Source organism: Gavia stellata, chromosome 15 (assembly GCF_030936135.1).
Source record: "Gavia stellata isolate bGavSte3 chromosome 15, bGavSte3.hap2, whole genome shotgun sequence".
NCBI lineage: Eukaryota > Metazoa > Chordata > Aves > Gaviiformes > Gaviidae > Gavia > Gavia stellata.
Genome location: NC_082608.1, coordinates 10,583,317 through 10,600,034, shown reverse-complemented (window position 1 = coordinate 10,600,034; position 16,718 = coordinate 10,583,317).

Genomic DNA, 16,718 nt, shown 5'->3' with positions numbered 1-16,718 from the left:
TTTTGTATGGGTACTTTAAAGCAAAGGGTGTTTCATTTCCTTCCCATCCTCTCAAGCTAGGTTTTTGTCTGCAGTCACACTTTGAATTCTAGAAGGGTTTTAATAATGAGTCTGGCTAATATTGTTTCTGAACAGCTTTGCATGCATTGTGTGCTCTTTCTGAGTAATATTAGATAATTCTCCAGCTCCTTGTCACCGGGCACATGATAAATCTCCAGCAGAATCTCATTGTTCTGAGTCAAGTCCTTCTCCCAAACCTGGGCGAAAGGGTGCTCTTGTGAAGTCCAAAACGAAATTCTGGAAATACAATTTTACCTATACTGCGCTTCTCTCAACCTCGCTATGGCTGACTTGGCCAAACTGAATAAAAAGACCATTTTATTAATCCCAGCTGAACCCAGCTCCATACAAAAGCAAGGAGCAAATCCCCTGCTAAGATGAGTGGGAGAGAACGACCCTTTGGGAAGAAAACTGTCAAGCAAAGACTGCCATCAGGACCATACAAAAAGGGCAAAGGTGTTCAGGATAAAAGTGTAAGAATTGAACAGCCCAGGCAGGGATACCACCTCCGACTGCAGTTGGGTTTAGTCTTATTTTAGCAAGAAAGACAAGCCCCTGGAGTGCAGTGATTTGAACAAAAAATCAATTAGTGCTAATTCCCAGGGAAGTGGAACCAACCAAAGAGCTAACCAGCTTCTCGCTGACAGAAAACGAGCTTGCCAAAACCATGGCACTTTTCAATTAAAAAAAATACAACTGATAAACTAGAAAACTTCCCCTTTAGAAACAGAGGTGAAGTGGTTTGAGGAAAGGGACAGCAAGTCAGTTGAACAGGAGACACATACAATCCACGGCTGGAAAGCTGCAGTGATAATTAAGGTGTCTAGGTAGGGTCACAGGTTTTGCTTCAACTTTTGCCTCCTGCCCATTGCAGCTCTCTTTAAAATCCTGCAATTACTTGAGGCTTTCCTATTTCCTCCAGGTCTTCATTGTCCCCTTTCTCACTTTGCACCTTTGCTCATATTTACACTCCATTTCCTCCTCTTTATTTCAACGCCCACTAACCCATTATCCTCCCTTACCTCTTCCTCTGGGCTTTATTCCTCCTTCTTCTTCTTCTTCTTCTTCTTCTTCCCATCTTTAATTGTTCCCAACCAGACTCCAGTTTCTTCGCATTAGTACTGGAAAAATAGGTTTTAATTGAAGTGAAAAAAGCAAACATACATATCTTGCGTTTAAATGTACTGATCTACTAAAAATAAGGTAGGGAGCATGCCCTCTCCATCTCTGTCCCACTGCCATGGGTTCCGACATGGTGCCAGCACACTGACCTGTTTGAAGGCCGGAGGCCCACTGGTTCTTGGGTCTTTGGGAGCACTTGAGGCACTGCTGCCCTACCACAACTCGGTCCTGAGAACAGAGCCAGGAGATCAAACATGGTTTCACGCCCACTCTCTCCATGCCCACCCATATCTCCTATGCCCCTTCCCATGTCTCCTGGACCAGAGGTGGGCTGCATCTCTCCACAATGCCCTGCTTATGGTGATGGAGGCATTGCCCATCTCCCGCGGGGATTTGGGAAGCCGGGACCTCAGCCTCCGCCGAGCATTCACCATCATCCCAGCAGCCCACCGGCAGCAGGGCGAGTTCAAAGCCTCTGCTGCAGCAGGCTCCAGAGTCAGCCTGCATCCCGGCTGGCATCCAGGAGATTTATTGCAAAACCATGAAGATTACGCATGAATCTCAATTCTTGCAGAAAAGCCGAGTTTCTGTATATGCTAGTGGACCTCCTTGGATCCCAGCGGTGTGGTAGGCACGAACTGCGGTTGTTGGTATGCTGCTGATGGGCTCTGGAGAGCGAGCTCAGTGAATTACGTTAGCTGACTTCTGGTGCAAGCCAGAGCATGGCAATACATGCAGCTCCAGATTTTACACAACGGGACTGCCCTGAAAAGAGAAGGTTCCTGGTGAAATATTGAGGCAACCTGGATTTTAACCTGGATCATCACTCTCTTTGGTCAATTATTTTAGAAACTATTTTGAAAAAAAAAAGGGAGGGGGGAAAAAAAAAGGTCCATTCAACTTCAATAAATAATAGGTTGGGGGGAGGGTGGAGGGAGGAGGAAAGGAAGAGAAATTAGGATCACGGAAAGGTCAGATGCCTTTATACAGCACAAGGGAAAAGGAGCAGGCCTTCAGATCTTTCCAAGAGCTGACCTTTCTAAAGATGTGCTCAGCATGAAGGGGTAATACCTGATACAGAGCCACACATCTACTTTTAAATAAGAATTAAAGTCAGCTATGTCTCTGGGGATACCATTAATCTAATGAGCCTTTAGAGGTCACTGTTGTGCCAAACAGACCTGGGTGGGATACATTTATCTGGGAAAAGAAAATAGTGGTTCTTAAAGGAAGGAGCATTAGTCCACCAAACTTCTAAGCTTTATTAATAAACTCTGCTAAATAGCCCTTTTCCTGGAGAATGGGGAGTGACAGCCATTAATAAATTAGCTTTGTTACCCAGCTTTTAACTGTGTGCACATTGGCTTCAAACCTCCTGGATGGCCCAGGAAATCGGACAGAGGAAAAAAGTGAATGTGGCTTTTGTGTCTACCCCAGCTGATGGCCGGGGGCTCCTGCTCCTATGGAAATGGTTAAACTCAAGGGAAAGGACCTTGGTTCTCACAAGAACGGAAGGAAGAAAACTAACATATGAACTTGACTCAATCGCTGGGGACTTGGGTTTTAAAACAGATTTCTTTTGCAATTCTGAACGGACTGTTTCTTCCCCAGTTGCGAAATGGAAATAATGTGAGGCTAGTTTGTGGCTGAATGGATGTTTTAGACTGTAGATGCTCCATGTGATGGCAGCAGGGATCACACAAGGACTTGGAGTGAATTCTTTACGTGGTGGGTGAATTTGCTGAGATCACAAGGCGTGCTTGGAGTTTCCAGGTTCATGCAACACAAACTTCAAGCAAGTCCTCCCAAGCTTATAACCCTTGGAGGCTTCAGCTTGTCAATTCTTCCAAATTTCATGATGAGCCCAGGCCCTGCTGTGAGAAAGCACCAGGCAAAGTTAATCCGCCGAAAGAACATGAGAAGAAAAGCAGAGTCCACTCAAACAGTGCATCATTCCTGCTATATTTGTGCTCCAGTGGCAGCGTGCAAAAATCATATGACGTATCCCCTTGCTTCTGCAGTCTGGATCCTGTCTCTGCAGCATTGTCATCGATCTCTTGTTCTACGTTAGGCTCTTAGGCAGCCCATTGGGGCTGATTTGTCAATAATTTCAAAGGTTATTCAAACGTTCAAGCTTTATTGTGATTCTTAATGGGTCATCTCCATAGAGCAATTTAGAAGTGTGGGAGAAGGAAGGTTATGCGGCAACAGAGAAGAGACAGTACCAGGCTGGTGACAGTGCTGCTGTAACATTGCATGCTACCGCCACTACACCTTACATACCAGAGCCACCGTGCTAGATCCACACATAAGTTCGATGCATCCATACTTTCAAGGACGGCACCAATAGTTATTGTGATTCAGGAAGAGGGAGAACACAGCATTAGTAAGAAACAACAATGCAAGCAGAAAGGCACCAACAACGCCATACTGGAACTCAACCGCACTGAGTTGTTAGTAGTCTTACAAACTGGGGGCAAGTGCTTGCCATTCTCAAACCTGCCTGTTAAATGAAAAGCATGAGATTCAGGGACAAAACCCCACAATTTAGCATGAACTTACCAATGCTTTTCTTGAAGTCTGGAACAAATGTTCACAGCAAATAGCAATCTCCTGGGTCCAAGAGCCTTACCTTTCAAAAGCACAAGAAATACTTCACATCACTTCCCTCCCCCAGACTAAAAATGCTACAGAAATTTGACCTAATTATGTGCCAAATCATCTGTTTGAAGCCAGAAATAACCTCACTGAAGCTAATGGAATTAAGTCAACATAAATGAAAGGTGGTTTTGCTCCACTGAGACCCAAACTGTCAAATGAAAAACATTTGGTATAAAGACGAACTACACCCAGTTGGGAGGGGAAGGAGGAAAGCACAGGGCACAGCCTCGCTGTGTTTGGGAAGCAGGAGCAAGGTAAAGTGTCAATTCCCTGTCTACCCAAGTCCCTTCAAAGTGGGAGATCTGCCATAACTCCTGGCCACACTAAAGGCAATGACAAAACTCACTGAATTTATCAGTCCCGCTGTTTCATCTGAAGTGTCAGCCTCTTCTTTTTTAAGTGGTCTTAAGCTAGTATATTTAATCACTTGAGAGCTGCCAGATATAACAGTTACATTGGGAGGACCAGCAGATTTTATCCAAACCATACAATCACCTTTAGAAAATGTATTTTTTAAGTCTATCTGTATCTGTAGAGTACACCCAATGCACCTGCCAACCAGATAGGCTGTACATCAAAGTCATCACAGAATATCAAGTAGATGTCAATCAAACTAGTCTTTAAAGGTAAGAACCTCTATACTAGGATCACTGAAGAGAGCTCTATGATTAGTGCATAGAAGTGCACCTATTTTATTAAGTCACATGTTCCCGATAATGGTTTTACAAGTCTAAATATCAGCTGTACACTAGGACATGGCTAATGTTCCCTTCCCAAATAGACAAATCCAGTAATTTTCACATTCAAGATGGCAGCATCCCACTGCTCAGATAAGTTTTAATATGAGAGGGCAGTAAGACAATATATACTACAGTAACTATGCCAATAAAGGCTTCAACTTTACACTTCTTACTGCATGTATCCCTTAACCATGAATGGCTTTTACCATTCCTTGGGTGAGGACTACTCATGTCAGTAAAGATGTCAGGAAAACAGGAACTGTTATTGGTAAATATTAAAGTTACAGATAATACATATCATAATACAAAACTGCTGTTGTGTATTTTGCTGTGGAATACTCTTGGGTTTTATACTTTTGCCTTAGTAGTGCTAGGAGGAAAACTACTCTCATTTGTAAAAATCTGAGATACAGGAAATGTCTTTTCCTAAGCCATGATGGAAACATGAACTCTCAAAAGTCTTCCTGAACCAAAGTGCAAAAAAAAAAAGGAAAAATAACCCAGTACAAAACAAATAAACTATTAATTTTGAAGCACTAGAATTATGCTTTAATTAGTTTAGGTTTCTAAAGGAAGTCCTTTTAACATAAAATACAGACATACAGGTTGTCATTCAAGAAAATTTCAGAAGATTTCCTCTAATCTTTATGAGACAAACAAATTTAAATTAACTTTTATCTATAAACAGGATAGTTTTGATGAATCAGCATTTTCTGATGAAAAACATTTCATCAGCGAACACTGAACTAGCTCTACAAATTAATTGCTACTTCACAACATGAAGAAATTTGTGATAGACCTTTTTTTGTCATTAGAACAAATCAGTGAGATTCAGCTTGATTTGAAATGCGTGCTGTAAAAGTACAAATAATAACATTTGTAGGAATTGACTTTACATCTCAAAGGGTTTTTTAATATTACTTTTCTCCTTCCAAGCAGAAGCAGAAAGATTAAAACAATCCTAAAAATGCCATATACACCAAGTATTCTTTAATTACTTTCCTTAGCAAGAGCCACAAATCAGGGGCAGCTGCCTGAATTTTCATGCCATTCCCTCTGGAAGGTACAACTTCCAAAACTGATTTCTGGATTGAATAATCAGTAATGGATATTTTTGGAAGAAAACTCTTGGATCAAAAATTTGCGATGACACCGAACACTGTTAGGTCCCTGTCACAGATGCCAAAGCAAGTTCTCCATCCCATCTAGGAGATTTTGTGATTCCTCTAGTCCAGAAGTACTGAATTTTTATCAAAACAACGTAGCACAGTTCATTTACTTACCAATGTCAATACTGCTTTTTACCTCACTTTTTCTTCTAATTTACAGAGACAATTTAGTCAGGGTAGTAGTACTTCGACTTCTAAGGGTTTTTAAAACACTTGGACAGCAAAGTGAGATCTATTACAGTGGTGGGAAGAGAGTATGAGTTACAGCACAATTACCACTATTCCTAGCAGCATTGTCATGTAGTTACGATGTAGCTTACATTAGGTAAAATGTCTCAAACACAGAATAGGACAATGTACTGCCTATAAATATCCACGTATCTTTTATTATTAGAAAAACTTCTTAAAATTCATACTTCATAAAGTAATAAACTTGCTTGATGTATAAGACCCCACACACCAACTGCTGAAATACAGTGAGGGTTGTTAAAAGAATAAACCTGTTGAATAAATCTGCTATGTAAAAATTTATCTCAATGTTATATATAATGAAACCCTTCCTAAACAAAAACCTGATAAAACAATAAACCTGTTCAAAGATGAAATTTGCTGCACTCTAGGGCTATACTTCTCTGCTGTATTTGGAGCTGCCAGACAACTTTCAACCTGTTTAATTTCAGCAGTCCTGTTTTTACACCATTTTTTTGCTATTGTTTCAATCACCCCTGCACTTGTAAAATCTAGGGAGAGTCCTACAGTCTGAGTACAATTCGCTATAACATTTCTGCCAATGAAAGTTAACAGATGAACTTCTTCATTTTTTCATGCTTCCATTTTTCTTGATACAAATGCATCTCTAGGCATGAGTAACAGTCACCCATTAACTCATTATAAAGGCAAGGAAGAGAGTGGAGATGGAGAGAGATCTATGATGCAGAAACACTGGAAAGTGCCTAGAGCAAATGTTCATCCCGCCCTGGACTGCTGAGAGTATCTGCACAATCTGTCCCCGTTAGTAATGATGTCCCAGAAGAATAAGACAATGTGAAGAAGATTTTAGTATTTTGAAGAGACAACCACCACTCTGCAGGAGTAAGACTGGCTCTTACTCATGAGATTCATGGTCTATTTGCTTGAACAAAAGCTCATGGGTTTTGGCCCTGACTCCAGAAAACAACATTGTAGGCAGGCTAGGAGCTTTGCTAAAAAAATATTGAGGAGAACACCCATGACTATATCAAGCATCTGGAGTGTTCTTTAATAGTGAGTAATGATATTTCTTTTGTCAGGCAGCTGGCACCTTCTGCCTCCTGACACCCTCTAACATCACTCTTACTTTGAAGGCCTTTGTTAGCTCTGAGCTCTGTTCCCACCACTCTCCAACTTTCTCTCTACCTCTGCACTCACCTTCTGAGACGTGCAAGTGAGCTGCTGCCACCCAGGACCTGCCATCATCCGGAATATGGTTTCAGCTTGCAAGAGTTGGTTTTGGGCTAAGCAACCCCCTTCCAGTTAAATATGGAAACAGATTTAGAACAGGAGTTAAATATCCATGGGTTATTTAATTCATTCCTATGGCTAACGCACAAAGATGCTGAGAGCTGTCAGGGGTCTCTCGGGTGTCGTGGCCTTTCAAGGGCAGGCACCAAAGAAATTTCCTCTGGCTGCTGTTGGCCCTATGAAGGGCAGCAACCTCCCTGGCCAGCTGAGCCCTGCCCTCTTCACTGCCAAGGGCAGAGCATCTTCCACCTCAGGTACCAGGACAGCCAACCTCACCTGAGTCCGCTGGGTGTCTGCTCACCCTCTGCCAGATGTGGATGGGGATGTTATCCCACCACAAGGATGAGGGTGTCCTGGTGAACCTTAAAAAAATCTTTTCACCTGATGAATTTTTTTGTGCTATCCCAGGTAAAGGTGCTGTAATTGTGAAGGAAAAAAAGCTCAAGTAACATTTCACCTTTGCTGTACATTCCCTATAAGCATTTTTTAACAGGAGCCATCCTCAGTCTCAGGGTTTCAAATGCCAGATGTGCATCTGCCCTGATGGCGTGGTGGGTTTCTGCTGTGCCCAGTTCACGTCTTCTACGTGATACCTGGGGGAGCTCAGGACACTTGTACCTGTGCTTCCTGTACTGATGGTCAGCTAAGGAGGAAAACACTGACAGCTGGGCATTAAACTCACTGAACGTGTGCAACGGAGGCGCAGATAGAAAGGAACTGTTTGAAAATTGGCATGAAATGCTGCCAGTAATATTCAGGATTCATCATTTTATTTTGGCAGGGATTTGTTTCACCGTAGGAAAGTACTTCCAGAGTCATCTTCCACTGAAAAATGTGAGATACTTCCAGAAACTGCAGTGAGCAAACCAATTAATCCTCTCTCGACTCCTTACAAGGGACTGTAACGGAAGGCCTAATTTCTAGAGACAAGGTCACTCCCCAGGAGCAGTTGGGCTGGCAGAAAACCCTGAAGTATAGAGGAGGCATGTTCGATGTTGTCTTTACTCAAACTCTGAGCCAGCAAAGCTCCTTAGAAGAACTACTCAAAAACTGCATGTTAGAGGAGCTGCAGGAACTGCTCTCACTGATTGCAGGCACCAGACTCCTGCATCTAAGTGGAGTTAAAGGTCCAAGATCTGCCCTTCCATCCTTTCACGGTGAAGTTCAGACCCGATCTAATCTGGTCTTTACTTTTATTTTAAAAATCCCCCTTGAACAGGACAGAGGACTGTTGTCATGAGCAAGACTGGGGCACACAGGGACACCCCAGCTCCTGCCTGGTGGGGTTTGGTCACTGGTAGGGATGCAGAACGGAGAACGTTTGGGAGGTCTGTCCAAGGCAATGCATCGGCTGTGCAGGACTGGCTCCGCAGGTCAGCCAGCGACCAACTCTCTCCTCCACTAAATGAGCAGCCTTTTAACTACCTCTTGTTACAAATGCACTGCCCAACCTGCCTCTTCCTTTCAAGTAATACAGAAATAGTACCCAGGAAAGGGTGTATCCAAATAATCAGTCACGAGCTCACTGTGGGCAGGACCAAGTTTGAAAACTTCAGCCTTGTGAGCACTGGGAGCGTGAGGATAAATCCAGTGTGTCTGTGGTAAGAAACAATCCAGGTAGAGCTGTCAGATACTAAAAGTCCCAGCTTAACAGATGTAGAAATTACATTGTGCTCATTGACACTTGACTGAAAAGACAACTCTGATGACATTAAAAGAACAAATAAAAGGATGCAGGATGATGCTACCGGTGATGTGATATATTACACATTTTGGTCTCTAACAATCCTCTCGGTACTAATGAGAAATAAATGTTAAAATGTAACATTAAAATTACCAAGAGCAATTAACAATAATAGTATCTGTGGGTCTCCATAGAAATTAGGAAATTAATCAGATTGCTGTACCGTTGTGCAGGACTCCTTTCCCTCATCCTCCTTTCCCTCCGCATCCTGAAACGCAGGCAGGGACACGCACACGCTTTGCCTTCAGCAGCTCCTCACAGGCCTGCCTGCTCGCCGCTCACCTAATGCTTGTTTGTTTTTTTTCTCCCCCTTTCCAGTCACTGGACTCAGCTCAGGCACAGTGATCTGTAATCTAGCAGCCATTTTTCTGAACATAAGCAGCTTGCATTTAAAACTCTCCTGCTCATCTGTCTTCATTTGAAGACTGGGTTAAAAAATAAAATTAATGATTGCTATCAGAGAGAAGATGAGCAGCATCACCAGTGAAAAGTAGCACTGCCACATTTTACCAAGGCTAACATTTTTCACTGGCTGGAAATGGCTGGATATACTTGTAAACATTATTAAAAATAATAACTTAATGTTTCCTTCCTGTGACTAGCTAGCATTAGCAAGGTATTTTCAATTAGCATTTCCTCCAAGCAATGTAGGTCTTTTACTTCATTTTATTTAAAAAGGGATTTGTTTTCTAATTTTTTTACTTCTGCTGTTGTCAATAATAGAATTCAGTGGAATGGCTGCGGCTTTTTCCTCCCATCACTTACAGTTTGTAAGCCACTGAAAGGGAATGTATGCGTTTGATTTTATTTGCTTTAGCATAGCTGTCCAATGAAAGAAAAAGACATAAGTATGCATTTCAATCTACTGTATAATATTATGCAAGGCTTTAAAATACAAGTAAATAGCATCACGCACTTAAATCAAGTCATTTTATTTTTAGGGAAAATAAACAAATAATAAAATGATAAAATAATATAGATGCCTTTGCATTTCTCTTTTTAAAAAAATATGTATTATGAGTAAAAACACTCTAAAATCCTTCACCCAACATTTAGCATTCCTATATAGCGGAGATTGTTGCATTTCCAGTTCTAACAAGCCTCTCCTTGATGGACTAATCTTACTTCATTACAAAAACACTATACATATATGTTTTCGAATGCTAAATAAGCAAATATTATTGCAAATGCAAAATTGTTTTATGGGGTTGGCAGCCTCAAGGTGATAATTTCCTTCAAGTTCAACACAAAGTTGTTGAAAATTTCAATTGATTGCATTGGGCAATTCTCCATTCATTTAATCAGATTAACATGTAACTTGCATATTCAACATCAATTTTACATGCTCTAATCCTATAATGTGTAAAAGGTTGCAGTCCAATACAACAAGCTCCAAAAACTACTGTATCTATTGGTAAGCTTTTAAGTAACACATACATACACACAGAGAGATTCAACTGGCGTAACCAATTATCTGCTTGTATTGATAGAAAACAACTTTTGAATAGAAAAATGCATCAATTCCTCATTTGGAAGTAAAGATGCATGCTCTACATATAACATATTCATCAATTCCAGAAAAAAATAATTGATTTTCTCTTCTATTCATACATCTGCTAATTAAAAATTTAGTTTTTAAGTACAGCGTGAAACCTTCAATGTCTTTAAATATTTCATATACCTCTAATAGTAAAACTCAGTGATCCATACAGCAGTTTACAACTGCTTTTAAGACAGGTCCTGATTCGGAAAGCCCTGAAGTGCTGACATTTCATTGACTAGTCACAATTTCTAATGTGCTAGTAACAAAACAATCCTGGAATATAAGAATCATAAACTCAACGTATCAATCCATCATTCAGAATTGCTTTCATAAAAGAATTATTAGTGCTTCAGCCACCTACATGCGAAGGTAACACCAAACAGCCTTTTGTATAGCTAGAACCAGCATGAGAAGTCGAAGGGTGTTTAACCATGATTAAACATATTTCATACAATAGCAGTCTCTTCCCAGGAAACAAAAGCTTGGTATGCCACCATAATTAGACAAATGTTGTTAGTCACAAAATGAATGTCTAAACACAAGCTAAAATTAACCCAGCGCAACATCCTAAATCCATAGTTATTCCATGGAAATGGAATTATTGGCATATTAAACTTTCACATTTACTACACACAACAAATATCAGCCTTCCTCTTGCAATCCCAGGAGGAAAATCTATTGCACCAATGCCGAGGTCCATTTAAAGTGCACATGTACGTAAAGGATTGGGCCCTAAATCTGTATAGACATTTACTTTTATATGCAGATAATGTGTTATATGGAGCCAGTACAATGAAGTCTTAAAGTGAGACAGAGCATAATAAAAATGGTACAATAAGAAGAGAATTGTATCGGCACGTGAAGTACTCTGTTTGCAAATACACTCTTCAGTTGTCGCATCAGAATTTAATATAATTTGGGGGTGAAATTAAAGCTGTTTAGCTGCTGACCAACAAGACCGTTCCTGAGCTTTGCAATGAATGTATCACATTGTACACCATCAGCTGGACTCGGTCAGGAGTGAGTCAGACTCCGACTCCTCTGAGCTTTGAGTTTCTACACCCCTTTTGGAGTTAGTCCTGCTTGGAGATACATTTCTGTAGTTGTAACAGCAAACAAACAATTTTTTGTTTGGAAATGTGTTTAAAATGTATGTGTGTGTACGTACTGTGCATGCACACATTTGTTTCTACACTTGCCGTAGAAAGGAAACCATTTTATGGCAAGTATCCAACCCTTCACATTATTTCTCTGGCAAATGCTAAAATGTCTGTCAACATCATGTAAACAGGCTGGCAGGGAATTTTGAAGAAAGAAAATGAAAGCTGCCATTTATTCTGTGCATGACACCATTTAAACATTTTTCAAAACATTAAATGTTGAATTGCCATTTAAAATTTTGAATCATTCATCAACATGACATAAGGTGGCATGCATGTCCTTATAAATTCAAACAGATCAATCCCAGAATGACCTACTAAAAAGCAATCAAGAACCTCAAAGCATGTAAAGGTGCTATAAACTATGGCAGATAGCACAGGGACAAGATGACGCTAAGCAACACATCTGGTCTTGGTCCTCTATGCAGAGATAGTCAAATGTGGTTTAATTTTGCAGAAGTTAAGTGTATATGGCTGCAAGTTGTTAGTATTTGCTCGGATTGGCTCTGGGGTTTAATCAAGAAACCTTTTCACTCAGAGGACCTGTTTGCAACTTTGAGTGGCTTTGCAGGTTAGTTGCTCTGGAACTGCCCTGTCTGAGAAGAGCCATCAGAAACGCTGGGAAGCAGCTGATGGAGACGCTGCTTGCCCAAGGCAAACAGCCCCACCACAGCTCAGCAGGGGTGTCCCGGGGAGGCATTCCTCCCGCCCCAGTGCGCCTGCCCTGCTCTCGACCGCGGGGACCCAATGGCCCCTGGGTCCTGGGCTGATTTCACCCCAACACACGCAATTCTTGAAGTTTTGGTAAGAACTTCAGCAAGGAATGATATCATTTCAACATTCCTTTGAATACATCCTGCTGATCCCAGTGATTTGTTGGGCACCTCACTGTTTGTTGTGTGACAAGTTGGACTTTGGACAAGGTCAGCTCTTGAATCTTGATTATGTTTTTTTCCCCTTGAGCCAGAAGACATTGATTTGTACATCTAGTTTACCTTGTTTTCTTAGCCATTTGTGACACAGTACAACAGTTCCCATCGAAAAAAGTGTCATGTAAATAAATTACAACTTAGGACGTATACATTAAATAATTTTATAAATGAACTTTAAAAATGAAGGAATAAAAAATGCCAGTCCCAGCTTCTATGGCTGCAGTGATTATTCTGATCATGTTGTCATGTGTAATGAAGCACAGTCCCATCATTAATCAAAAGAACCAATCAGATAACTAATTTAGGCAATATTCTTTACCACAGGACATGTCGGTCAGTAAAAATGCATTAAAATAGCAAAAGATCAATAGTAGACACTAGGGACTGTGTTTACAAACCAGTCTTAAACTTTAGGGTATTATATTCTCAGTCATACTGGGCATCTGATTTTTTTAAAGATAAAATAACATATAAGATAAATGCTGAGATTTTATTTTCAGTTAATAACGTGCATAAGAAGCTGTCTGCTACAAATGTATGAATTGCTGTGTTATTTAATGATTTCCACAAAAGTGTGTTTAGCTACTTTCTAAATACACTCTAACTAGACTGGAGTGACACTGCACAGGAAAGAGTTGGCAGGTTCAGGATTTACCGATGTGTGCCTTCAATACCTTATGTGGAAGCCCACATCAAACACTAGACCTGGCAAACGCTATTTATGTTCTGCCTTGGGCAGCCTTGTGTTTTACATAGTCAATACCTTTATTTAAATGCAGATTGAAAGGACTTTGTTGCAAGCAGAGGCATACTTTTTCTAACTTGGATCCTTTATTTCCTTTTTTCTTTTTGTTTTTCCTTAAGAATGAGATTTTTTGCAAATTATTCCAGTAATAATAAAGTGCATCTCAAATGTGAAATCTCTCCATTGGATTTAATCCTTTCAAGATAGTAAAGTGAAAAGTAGCACAGTGCCTTAGAATAGCTGTAGCCCAGGTAAAGCCTGCTGCCCTTCTGCACACGTAGTATGGCCCCGCTGAACTCTGTCCGGAGGCCGGCTCCTCCGGTGCCTGAGAAGCCCTCCCGAGCTGCACTGCCAGCCTAGAGACCCACTTACTTGTTAATAATAGTGTAAAACCACAACGGAGTTATAAGCTCAATAAGTAGTCTCAGCACTTAACCAAAACCATAATGAGCCACATTACTCAACTTCCACACAAAACGCGCATGAACAGAGGGAGTGCTAAAATACTGACGTGACATCTTCACAGATAGGAACAGTATATTAGGCAGATGCAACATTTATGTAATCTCTGTTTGGGAACACGCATCTCATTTTCAGAAATACTCAGGAGCTTCCCATCCTGCTGTAAACAAAGCAGACCTGTAAACATCGCTGCAAAGTGGAAAGACATTTGGCACCTTCATCAAAAGTGCCATAGTCTGGCTGGCACAGTAACAACTCACCTGAATCGCTAAAAGTTGTTTCTGTCAGCCCAGTTTTGTGACAGCCTCTCAGACACTGTCCTGTGACCACGTGGGAAAGGAGGAATGGGTGATCGAGTCATACTTTGCCATTTCCATGGGGAAAAAAAAATCCTATTATTTGGAATAATAAACATCTTGAAAGAAAAAAAAAAACCAACAGAAAACTAACAACAAACCCCAACAAACTACAGTGCAGTTATTCCAAAATGGCAGAATACAATTTGCAAAGCAGCGGCAGGGCATGGGTACAGGATACAACACATGAGGAATACCTGCAGACCAGCGGCGTCCTTGTGCTCGCTGCAAGCTGCGACTTTGTGGCAGTCACATCTGCAGTTGCGTATCTGTGAACTATTCTTACTTGAAATTATTGAATTCCTGTTCAAATTACTTACACTCCTGGCCTCCACAATGTTCTATGTGCTGAGATTCTGTGATGTGTAGAAAAAAAACAAGGAAGTCTTTTTCTACAAGAAAGTTAAATTCTAAACCTGCTGCCTGATAGTTTCATGCAACACCTCCTAGCTCTTGAACAACTGCTCCCACCTCTCCTTTATTTTGCACATCTCCTCTGTCACATCTTCTCATAGCCATGTCTTTTCTGAGCCAAAAAAATGCTGATCTATTCAATCTGTCATCACCCAGGAAGCTATTCGGTGTGGACTTCCTCAGCACCTTCTCGAGTTCGACAATAGAGCTAGTCCCTCCAAGGGCCTCTGGTGGCCTATAAACATGGAAACATTGAGGATGTCACCAGAAAAAAAAAAAGCAATCACAATGTACGTAGCTTTGCTACTGGCATGGAGACCAAACAACAGCAAGAAATGTTCCACAAAACACTTTAAGTAATCTCATTGAGGTCGGTTATAATGCTTATGTGCTTAACAGTAAGCATATGCTTAAGCATTTTAAGACCTGACAGGTGTGATAAATGAGCTGATAGAAGACTACTACTGTAGTCTAAAATACACCTAGTAGTACTTACTTTCAGAGGAGCAGGAAAGCATCTGAGATATTTGAGCTGCTGAGGACCCTTGCATTCTTCTGTTGTTCCAAGAGATTTTACGAGATAGTATTTGCTGATGTTTTTCTTAAAAATACAGAACCTTATTTTATTGTACATAATTCAATTACTTTCTTCTATCCAATAAAATAAGCTCATTCAAATAAAATCAGAATTACTTCCCTCTTTTGGCTTGGGTACAGCATCTTTTGTACCCAGCTAAGCAATCTTCACAGTGCTTGGCAGTAATCCTGCTTAGAAGGGCAGGATTTAGAACAGATGCAGACTTCTCCGTGTCGGGGTGCTACCAAGTTCTCTGTTGATTAGTAGGGTGCATAATTGGGTATGACAGAATATAGATTTCTGGCAGAAAATCATTTCTAATGGGAGAAGCCACTTGCTGAGGACACCCACTTCAATTAAAGGTAGACCAAGCCTCTAGGTTAGGATGTTAACCCTGTGACTTCTCCCAGACCCACTATTTCTGCTTTTAGGAACCGGGATTCAGTGTCTGGTTGTGCCATTAACAGAGAAACAACCATGAAGATAATGCATAAACTTAGAAGTGGAAACAAGGCTTCACCAGCAAATAGTTTGCTGAAGCTGTCTCACATGTAGCAGTATCTTTGATCAGAGAATACGATATAAATATGCAAATACTGTATACTCTGATATACATTAACCTCCAGCTAAGCAGAAGATCTCAAAAACCTTTAATTTGTAAACTACTCATTGCTGTGGATGTAGGTACACTCTTTGTATGCGCAGTGTCAGCCCTTTGTGGGCCTTTATGCATATGGTCCTTCCATGTTTGAAATGGAAGGAGTGGGAAACCAAATCCTTCTGACTCATCACAGAAGTTCTGAGAAGACAAGGGTCTATTTAGACACCATGATACATTGCCTATTGCAAAGCCCACTGAAGTCACACAGAGCCTTTCTGTTGGCTTAAATTCTACCTGCTCTTTTTCTTAAAACTGATCTCAAAGCAACAAGTCTTTTGTGTTTTAATACCTTCACCTGCTTATTGTTTATTAGACAGCATGTTCACCTCACTCTAAAGCCAATGAAAGGGTGAAGCAGCGTGTGTTACAGACAGACGTGGGGATATGAGGTTGCCGTGAACCAGATACAAGTCCCTGTTTTAGCATGTGGTTATCTCCTTGAAATCAGCAATAATCCTTATGTGCTTAACGTAAGGCATGTGCTCAAGTGCTTCATTTGATTAAAGCCTGACTGATTGGGCTAAGGCTTTTGATCTTGGCCTCTTCTTTTGAAAGAAAAAGAAAGAAAGCAGAGATCAGTCCTAGACAATTATATTTACAGCACCATTCATGCCGCTGTTGCTGCTCCACGGGAGTGATGAGCTTATCTGCGCTGAGAGGTGGCCACCTCGCCGAGCAGCTCTGCGCAGATTGGTTTTGCATGTTGCAATGCAGACCCAGCGGCTGGGCCGTGGTGGTCGGGCACCGGTGATTTCCCTGCAGCTGGTGGGAAGGGCACTGCTGCTGCCGTGTGGAGCTTAGCACCAGGGTCGCTCCTGAGGACTCAACACCTGACCCAGGGCCTGGAGCTAGCGCCTGGGGCTTGGCACTGT